Source organism: Chinchilla lanigera, unplaced genomic scaffold (genome assembly GCF_000276665.1).
Source record: "Chinchilla lanigera isolate Chin_1 unplaced genomic scaffold, ChiLan1.0 scaffold00008, whole genome shotgun sequence".
NCBI lineage: Eukaryota > Metazoa > Chordata > Mammalia > Rodentia > Chinchillidae > Chinchilla > Chinchilla lanigera.
The window spans coordinates 19,046,620-19,055,859 of NW_004955409.1; the positions used below are offsets into that span (position 1 = coordinate 19,046,620).

Below are 9,240 nucleotides of genomic sequence, written 5' to 3' on the forward strand. Positions count from 1 at the left end.
GTAGAGCAGAAATGCAAACAAAATAGTAGGAGTAAGGTAGGAAACAGGGAAATTGCCCTCAGGTGAGCACGTGCTGCAGATGAGGGTCCTACTTCTGATGTGGCTGTGCCGGAAGCAAGGTCCTCATAACCGGAAAGAGCAAAGTGATGAACCTTATCCCTTCACAATGTCATCTAAGATAGTTCTTCTCTAGCTATAAGGTGAACTCTCCCAGATGTTACTATTTGGCAGAAGAATAATATTTTTAATAATAGTGCCTTCCCAGTTACTGGTCCATGCTCTGATTTTTTAAAAATCTTTATCCTTGCATGATCTTTCTATACTCATCTCCAGATCTAAAAAAATGTAGAGATCTGTATCCATGCATTAAAAGACACATCCCCAAACCACCTACTAAATATACAACTATAAAAATGACTCCTAAGGAACTTTCATTTAATGTAATACACTTAGCTACATAATTTTCATAATATTATACAATGAGTATGCAGGACACTAAGTTGAGAGACATAAGAAGATTATAAATCCTGAGCAGAAATGAATATAAAGTACTGTTTCATTCGTAGGTCATTGCACTGAATGAATAAATGCTGTACTTACTGATTAAAAATATACTTTCTTTAATTCTGTTCTCAATAAGTAGGATTACTAGAAGTATGAAACGGCTAATTACATTTAATGAATATCCACACGAAAGAGTTGCAAGAACAGATGTCTTCAAGAGGTTTCATAAAGAAAATGAGATTTGAAGACGCTTCAACTGTGTGTGTGTGTGTCTTGAAAGAGATTATGGAGAGCATTTAAGAATAAGGAGTATTGGCTTTTAAGAGAGAAATGATTTTGAATAACAGCTTTTGAAAGAGCAGGCAGACACCTAAGTTTGTTAGTTTTCCACGGCTGTTAACCAATTACCACATATTTAGCACTTAACGAAACATCTCACAGTCTCTTTGAGTCAGGAGTCTGGCACATTTTAGCTATGTTTTGTGCTCAGGATTTTACCAAACTGAAATCAAGATTCATCTCAATTGTGTTCTCATGGAGAGGCTCACCTAGAAAGGGATCTGCTTCTGGTCTGTCTCATATTCTTGGCAGAATTAAATTGCTTTCTCTTGTAAGCCTCAGGTTCCCATTTTCTCACTGGCAGTTGGCCGGCATCACTCTCAGGTATTAGACACTTCTTCCAGGTCCTTGCTGTCTTGTCTCCTTTGTCTTTTAAAGCAGGAAGTTTCATTCTTGTCAAGCACCTGTCTTCTGGAAAAGCATCGCACATTTTCATGGCTCACCTCATTAGGTCCAGGCCTCCAGGTAATGTCCTTTCTGATGGAGAGTAAGCTGACAATTAACAAGTTACAGGAATAATGTGCCACCGAACACGCAGGCTTTATCTGTACTCCAAGGTAGAAAATTATTCAAGTCATACACCCAAATCCTGGAGGTCATTTTGGAATTTTTCTCATGATAGACTTGCTTGGGGTAAGTAAAGTAACGTAGTGCTTGGTAGTAGTGGTGGGTGGCGATGGAATGATCTGCTTTAATACTAAATTGATGCTTTTAGGGAACTTTATAAATGGTATTGTATAATATAACAAGTTTCAGGCCTTATGATACAGAGAAAATGGAAATTCTGTGTCATTGTACGTATCCATTTTACAAAGGTAATTTTGACAGATCAATAGAGAATTATTAAATTTAAGCAGGATATTTAACAGATAGAAATATAAAAATTATAGTCATATGGTTCCATGTGATTTTTTTGTACATGTATATGTTGCATAATGCTTACCTCCTCAAATATTTATCATTCATTTATGGCGAAAAATGTTAAAAATCCTTTCCTGTAGCTTTTTGGAATATATGATTGTCTTTCTATTGTGAAATGCCACAGAAAAATCTCTTATGACTCTCCAACTATAACTTAGTATCCACTGATAGACCTTTCCCCAGCTCTCCTGATACTCTCCCCAGCATCCGGTAGCCAGGATTCTACACTTCTGTGACGTCACATTTTTAAATTTCATGTATAAGTGAGATGATACACTACTTGCCAAGCTATGCCTGGCTTGTTTCATTTAAGACAGTGATCTCTAGTTTCATCCATGTTATTTAATTGACACAACTTCCTTGTTCTCATAGCTAAAGAGTATTCTCTTGTGTGAATGTAACACATTTTTATCCATTTGTAAATTCATGGATACTCAGATTTTTTTCTGTATCTTGTCTATAGTGAGCAATGAATATTCAATTATTGATGTCTCTTTGACACATTGATTTTATTTTCTTTGGATACGTGACTATTAGTGGGATTGCTGTGTCACATGATATTTCTATTTTTAATTTTTTTCAGAAACCTTCAAACTGTTTTATGTAATGGCCATACTAATTAGCATTCTCACTAGGCGTATGGAAGACCTCCTTTCCCTCACATAATAGGTAGAATTTCTATGAGATATGCTTGTGAATGAATGGTGTTGTTACAGGTCATTATAAAGGGGGGAGTTCAACTCCCTTTTATGCTCTTTTTTTCACTAAACTGGTACAGAGAAAAAAAGTACCTGTAACTTCGTTTGCCTTTCTGCATATGATGCCTTCTGCGGAGCTACCACACTACACCTAGGCCCTTACCCAATGCTGGCTCCTCAATCTTGTACTTCCTGTTCCCCAGAGCTTTGAAGAAATAAATATCGCTTATTCACAATTATGCAGGGATTTATCTTTCATTTTAGCAATTGCCAAGAAATTTCTGTGTCATAAGAAAGAAAGCACAGAATTGTCAGCCATTAAACAAGTTTTGATGGATAAATTAATAAGTTTACTCATTCTTTAATTGAACATTCTTATGCATTCTATTCATTTACTCCAAAGTTGCCCAGTTGCCAAATTTGGTCACTTATTGTAATAGGTACTTTCTCATTGTGGGGATCAAATGTCCAACACTCACAAGTTAAAGGAGGAGCAGGCACATTTTGGGTGACAGTGCGGACCTTTCAGTCTGTGGTTGGCTGGCTCAGGGCAGGGTGGAGGAGAAACGGAGCGAAGTCTCCCTTTGCTTCTTTATTCCTTCCAGGCTTCAAGACTGTTGGTTGGAGCCACTCACACCCAGGGCAGGTCTTCTGTCCTGTTCTTAGCAAATCCGTCCAGCCACATCTGGAATTATACTAATCCAATCAGTTGACTAATAATCCAGTTGCCGTGCCCCTAATCCATACTCACACACACTAGATCTAGACATCTGCAAATACCCGCCACCTATAAATGCATGAAGGTTTTGGGGGACACCTAGATACAAGCCACGACACTTGCCCCATGGCTCACAGCGTTCTGGCTTTCTGTCTGTCCCAACAAACTTGAATTCCCAGAGTCTTTTCCCTGAGATTACCTCCACATCAAATATCCTCGTCCAAATGAGTTTTTATGTCGCTTTTTGGAATGAGATAGGGAGAACCCAAGGAAAAACTGAAACAGAGAAAAAGAAATTCAGCATGTAAAATATGTCAGTACTATTTAATTGGTGTTTTTCTGCCTGGGAATATCCCCAAGCAGTGTTTTTCTTCATCAATAATTTGAGTTTTTTGAGGAAGACGCAAGTGGATACTTTTAGATGAATGTTGGTTTTAAGACATTTTGTTTGGGACAGATGTTTGGGCAGGGAGTAAGAGGTGAAGTCTGCAATTTGGGGAGGGCTATGGCTGTGCAGAATGATGAACAAAATAGTAGTGATTTCTAAGATATAAAGATTTGCTATGTCGAAAGATTTTGTGTAGTAAAAACAATAAAAGACCATAATTTGCACATCAGTATCTTCAGAAAAGGAAAAAAAAAAAAAACACTGACATGCGGATTTGAATATTAGCCTACTTAAACTTATATTACAACCTAAAATTCCAACTGTTTTCTGACTCATACTTTTATTAAATATATTCCTTATTTTCATGTGCTCTTAGTTACTCTAAGAAGTTCATTCAGTTTCTGTCATTATGAAGTAAATTTAGAGTCACATTTCTGCCAGACTATTCAACTAAAAATACTGGTTTTCATTTCTTGCAGTTGAAATGAATTTTCAACAACTGTTGCCATAAGAGAAGACTTATCTTCAGTGCTTATTCATTTTTAAGGCTTATTTTCAATCGTTTTTGAAGACAATCCTGCTGTGAATAGCCTCTCTTTAATGCTACTTTCTAGAATATCAAAATATACTTCTCTATAAATGTTTTTATTTCAGATATGCACACTGAATAAAAACTAGCTTTTGATTGTACTTCAGAAGATTAAATTTATCATATAAATGTAACTATTAAGCCTTAGGAAATAAATTCAGAACTAAATTCCCAGAGTTTATACTGAATATATCCTAGCTTCTAAAGAGAAATTTTAGTGCAAAAATGTGACTAAGGGTAAAATTTTTAGACATTCGTGTAGAATGTGTAAAGTACATGTGTGCTGAATTAAGTGAAGAGTGGTTGCTTCACTCTGTGATAAAAATTGCAAAACAATAAATTTTTTAAATGTCTTTATATATTTATATATGTATGAACTGGATGTAAATGTACGTATATGTCTCTCTTATAGATGCATATATATATTCTCTGTCTCTTTTCTCTCTTGTCTGTTCCTCTTTTCATCCTTCTGCCATACCATGCATTTTTCCATGGTAAAATACAGCTTCCGGGCCTCATCAGATGCTGTTCCTCAATTTCATACTCCCCAGAATTCAGCACTGTGACATCTGTCCCACACAAACACACATCTTAGTTTAAAAGGAGAAATTCTCATTTGATTTATGTAAGTGGTTATGTTGCCTTTATGATAAAAAATACCCAATAAGTATTTCTAAAGTTTGGAGAGATTAGGTACAGACAATGACATATTTCAGATAATTTCAGTTTATAAAATTAGAATCAACTCAGTTATGAATCATGGATATCCTAATGAATAAACGAAAGTTATCTTTCATATACCCTAGACAGTTCATTCAGTACTATATATCTAATGTTTGGTGGAATTGCGGGCATATACCCCCTTTGTTTTTGGCTACGTTACTGGACATACTAATTGCCTGCTATCTCAGAGTTGTTTACTTGATGTCACCTGAAGCCTGGACACAGAATATTCCTATTCTGTAAGACTTAGCCACCCCTTGGTGAAAACAAGAATGCACAATCTGTAACAACATAGTTTAGTAAAAACTATTACTACATGACAGAGGAGTTAAAATCATCTGATTAACAGTACAAAAGATTTCAGAGTTCATAAAAACAGTAATGTGACTACCATGAAAATTTGTTAACTTCTGTAGCATGTAAAGGAAGTGAAGTCAATTCAGAAAGTTTTAGATATAATAGCTCTTTACAAATAATAATTCCATTTTAAGTGGAGTATTACATCTAATTTTTAAAAAAATTGGGTAAAGTTAGTCTTTACAGAGAAAACCATTTTAATAGTTGAATAATGCACAGTTGCAATGTATTACACATAAACTGAGCATGCTTTTAGAATACAGCAAACATATTTAAGCTAAAATATTCAGTAACCTTCAAATATATCCCAAATTTCTCTATACTAGTACAACTCTCTATTTAAAAGATATGAATACCCATTCAAATACAACTGGCCTATTAGATCCTAAACTCAAGCTAAGGAAATAAATTTGAAACCAAGTTAAAATTTTCCAAAAATAAGTGGAATGATTCTGATAGCACTGTGATGCTATTGGCTGATAAAGAAGCAAGAAGATTCTGATGAACAGAGATTTGGAGAATGAGGTCATTCAAATTCTCACTTAGTGTACTTTTAGCCATAGACAATCATCCCACAGAAGTTAACACTTTTATCTGATTTGTCAGTTATTGTTTCTAAAACTTAATATTGTTATCTGTGTAGAAGATGAGGAAAATAAGCAGTAAACAAAGACAGCAGCACCCATGAAAATTAAGCAAGTGCTGAGATTTCAGCACATTCCAAAGCATTTCATACTCAGATTTCATTAAGAAAATAAAGTACAATTCAATTCCAAATTTTGCTTTCATTTTTTTTTCTTTCGTGTTATGGCATAGACACCTTTATTTTAGGGCAAGTCCTGAGAAAATGAGGTTGCATCTAATTTAATAGCAATATTAAGATGGCATTCACACACAATTGCCTATCCATGTTGTATTTAATAAGAAAGCATTTTAAAAGTTCCAGTTTAGTTTTCCAGTAATTAAAAAATATCATCTACAGTAGAAAATTACTGCTTTTGGCTGGAAAATTAGAAATAGGCACATAGTTCTTTCTTTCTGTAAAATGACTGCTTCCAAGTATAATCTAAAACATACTAATTATAAATTTGACCAAAGTGAATAATTCTTATTTCTCAGAGAAAACTGTGAAGGGCATCGGCAATTGTCCGCTGTTTACTGTATAGCAGATCTGTGTCACAGCCTTGGAGAGCTCATCAATCATGTGATACATCACCTACAGACACGCACACAATGCATGTCGTTCCTGAAGCGGTAGAAATAAATGTTCATGACACACCCAATAACTTTTTTAAAAGTACCACATAAAATAAAAATCAAAAATATATAAATTAATATTAGGCTTAATAACCAATGTTATGGCATGCCTTTACTTCAAGTATAGATTTCTAATGAATATCTGCCAATTCAGTTTGGTATCAGTCAAAATTTGAAAGTTGCCTAACGTCCTTTGAAATTATCTTTAAGCTGATACATTATAAAATATAGTCATTATTGATATACTTCTTAATTTTCTACTTTGTTTTTGAAATTCTGTTTTTATAATTTTAAATGTTAAGTAGAAGTAATGCCAACATATTTAGTATGTGAATCTACTTGAGTTAAGGGAGAACATACTCAAGTTGAAAAAAAAACTATGCATTTAACACTAGTAATTCACAGTTGTTTTTATCAAGTCTAGATTATTGAACTAGTCTTTTTTGTTATGGATTTATCTAAAGTATGTGAATTTAATTTTTTTTTTTTTTTTTTTTTTTTTGTCTTTTTGAGACAGGGTTTTGGTATACAGTTCAGGCTGGCTTTGAGCTCACTTTGTACCTGAGGCTGGCTCTGAACTCACAACAATCCTCCTGCCTCAGCCTTCTAAGTGCTGGGATTACAGGCATGCGCCACCACACCTGGCATGAATTTGGATTCTTAAAACATTTCCATGTTGCTTTTTGTGAGAAATCTTTCCAAACTGGTCTACAGAAATTAAATCAATTTTATTGCTATTCACATATAAAGGAATATTGTAGTTTTAAGGCTTCCCTGCAAACCGGTTAGAACACAGTTTTTATAGTAGATTTTATAATTAATTCAAGAATAATATATGCACATAGAAAAATACTACACACAGAATTAGTGGTAATAAGTTCTTTGAATGGAAGATTCAGCAACATACATACACACATGATAAATTCAGTTCTAAATCTTATTTCTGGTTCAGAGTAAACACAAGTGCAGGAAACTCCTGTGTTCATTTCAGGGACTAGTTCTCTTCTCTGAGCTCAAAACACATAGAGAAGACTAACCAGTTTATTTGTCACCTTTCCCTCAAGGCTGAGATCTCCATACAACATGAATCTATTTTATATTTAATTATTAAACAATTCAAATTTCTAATGTGGGATAATAGAGTGGCTGTTAAAAGGCAAAAATAAAATACAAAGCACAAGAAATTTTAATTTAAAAAAACCAAGCCAATCGTCAAGAATTGCATAAAAAAAAAATTTTAAAAAATTAAAAAATGAAAGGAAAAAAGCCTGGGGTTTTAAGAAGTAGCAAAACAGGACTGAGGGAAGGAGTGGCAGGGAGTCTCATCTAAGTGACGCAGGGTGGCCCCAAGCTGTGAGCTGTTTCCAAGGTAAAGGAATGAGGGGTTTCTTAAGGGCACTGTTTCCCAGGAACACTGGGATGAAAATCCACCACTGTCAAGAGGTTGCTGGGCTCCCTCCCCATTCCTGCATATGGAGAAGGAAACTGGACTCAGAGATCACAGTGGTCTTAAACTCCCCCCAGTTTGAGTGAACATCAGACATGGTTCTTGTGGCTCTTAGCCCCGATCTTCCTTTTGTGCTTAGCCTGTAACTGACAACTGGCCGTTGTAACTGACGATTAGAGTAACCTGTAACTGACAACTGACAAGTGTAACTGACAGTTGGAGTAACCTGTACCTGACAATTCTTTCTCTGCTCTTTGGAGATACATATCCATCATATTGTAGTCATTTTGGCTGCTTTAGGATCCTGGAAATTTTGTGCAAGAGCCTGTGAACCAGCCCTTCACAACTTTTTAAAAATAGTGACAGTTGTACCCTGGTTTCCCCGTCTTCATGGGAGACTGGGTGCCAATCCTCTAAAAGCACCAATTAGCAAACAGTGATGTTATAATCTCAGAAATAGACTGTGGAAAACTCAGGATCAATGCACTTTAACTTCTAGTAATTCCAGTTAATTTATAAATACTATACCATTGAAAAATCTCTCCCCTAATTCCTCCTTTACTACTCTTAATTTTTGTTTTTTTAATTTTTTGTAAACAAGAGTTATGCCTCACTTACCTATTCCAGTCATCTTGAATAAAGTCCTCTTTGCCTTTTACCTTTATTTGGTGAGTTTTTTGCTTTGAGAGAAACAGATTCTATAATCATGAATATATTACTTATTTCGTATCTCTGAAAAATTGTTAACCTTTGTTGTCTGAAGTACGATAGTTTATATTATTGCAATGTGAAAGTATGTTTCCCATTGTCCAGTTTTGTTTTTTTCTTATGTAGGAAGATAAATCTAGTTCTTATTACTTTATTTTTGCTCGAAGCAGAAAGAATCTATGCAAATTATTTTTAATTAGGAAGTGAAAGACATGTCAACTGAGAACAATAATATTGAGTTGAGCTAGAATGCCGCTGGTTAATTTATTCATTCAAAAACAATAAGTGTACATAAAAATTGCCCAAAGTGAATGTAATGATGACGGATTGCCAACATATACAGATAAAAAGAAGCTATAAGAGCAAAAATAGAACAAAGTTCACAATTTAAATTAATATAAAATCTTTAGATATTTTGTTCAGATAATGATGTAACTGTTAAGTCTATGAATGCAAAACTAAAGGCATCCTGCAGACCTGTGTTAAGATCACTCATTTTATGACCCTCTACAAAAATTTCTCAGTTGAAACTATTTTGAATTTCTAAACCAGTTTCTTCGCAAGCTGATTTTGAAAATTTCATTACTGAGC

The 9,240-nt window shown here is 34.6% G+C and overlaps 1 long non-coding RNA gene across 1 annotated transcript; it reads right to left on the reverse strand.

The window, feature by feature from the left end:
* Positions 1–2,797: 2,797 nt before the first annotated feature.
* Positions 2,798–6,991, reverse strand: LOC106147580. The gene is made up of 3 exons (XR_001232519.1): positions 4,636–6,991; positions 3,380–3,456; positions 2,798–3,147 (listed from the first exon to the last, which is right to left on the reverse strand). It is a non-coding gene; the product is annotated as an uncharacterized LOC106147580 (long non-coding RNA).
* Positions 6,992–9,240: the final 2,249 nt, after the last annotated feature.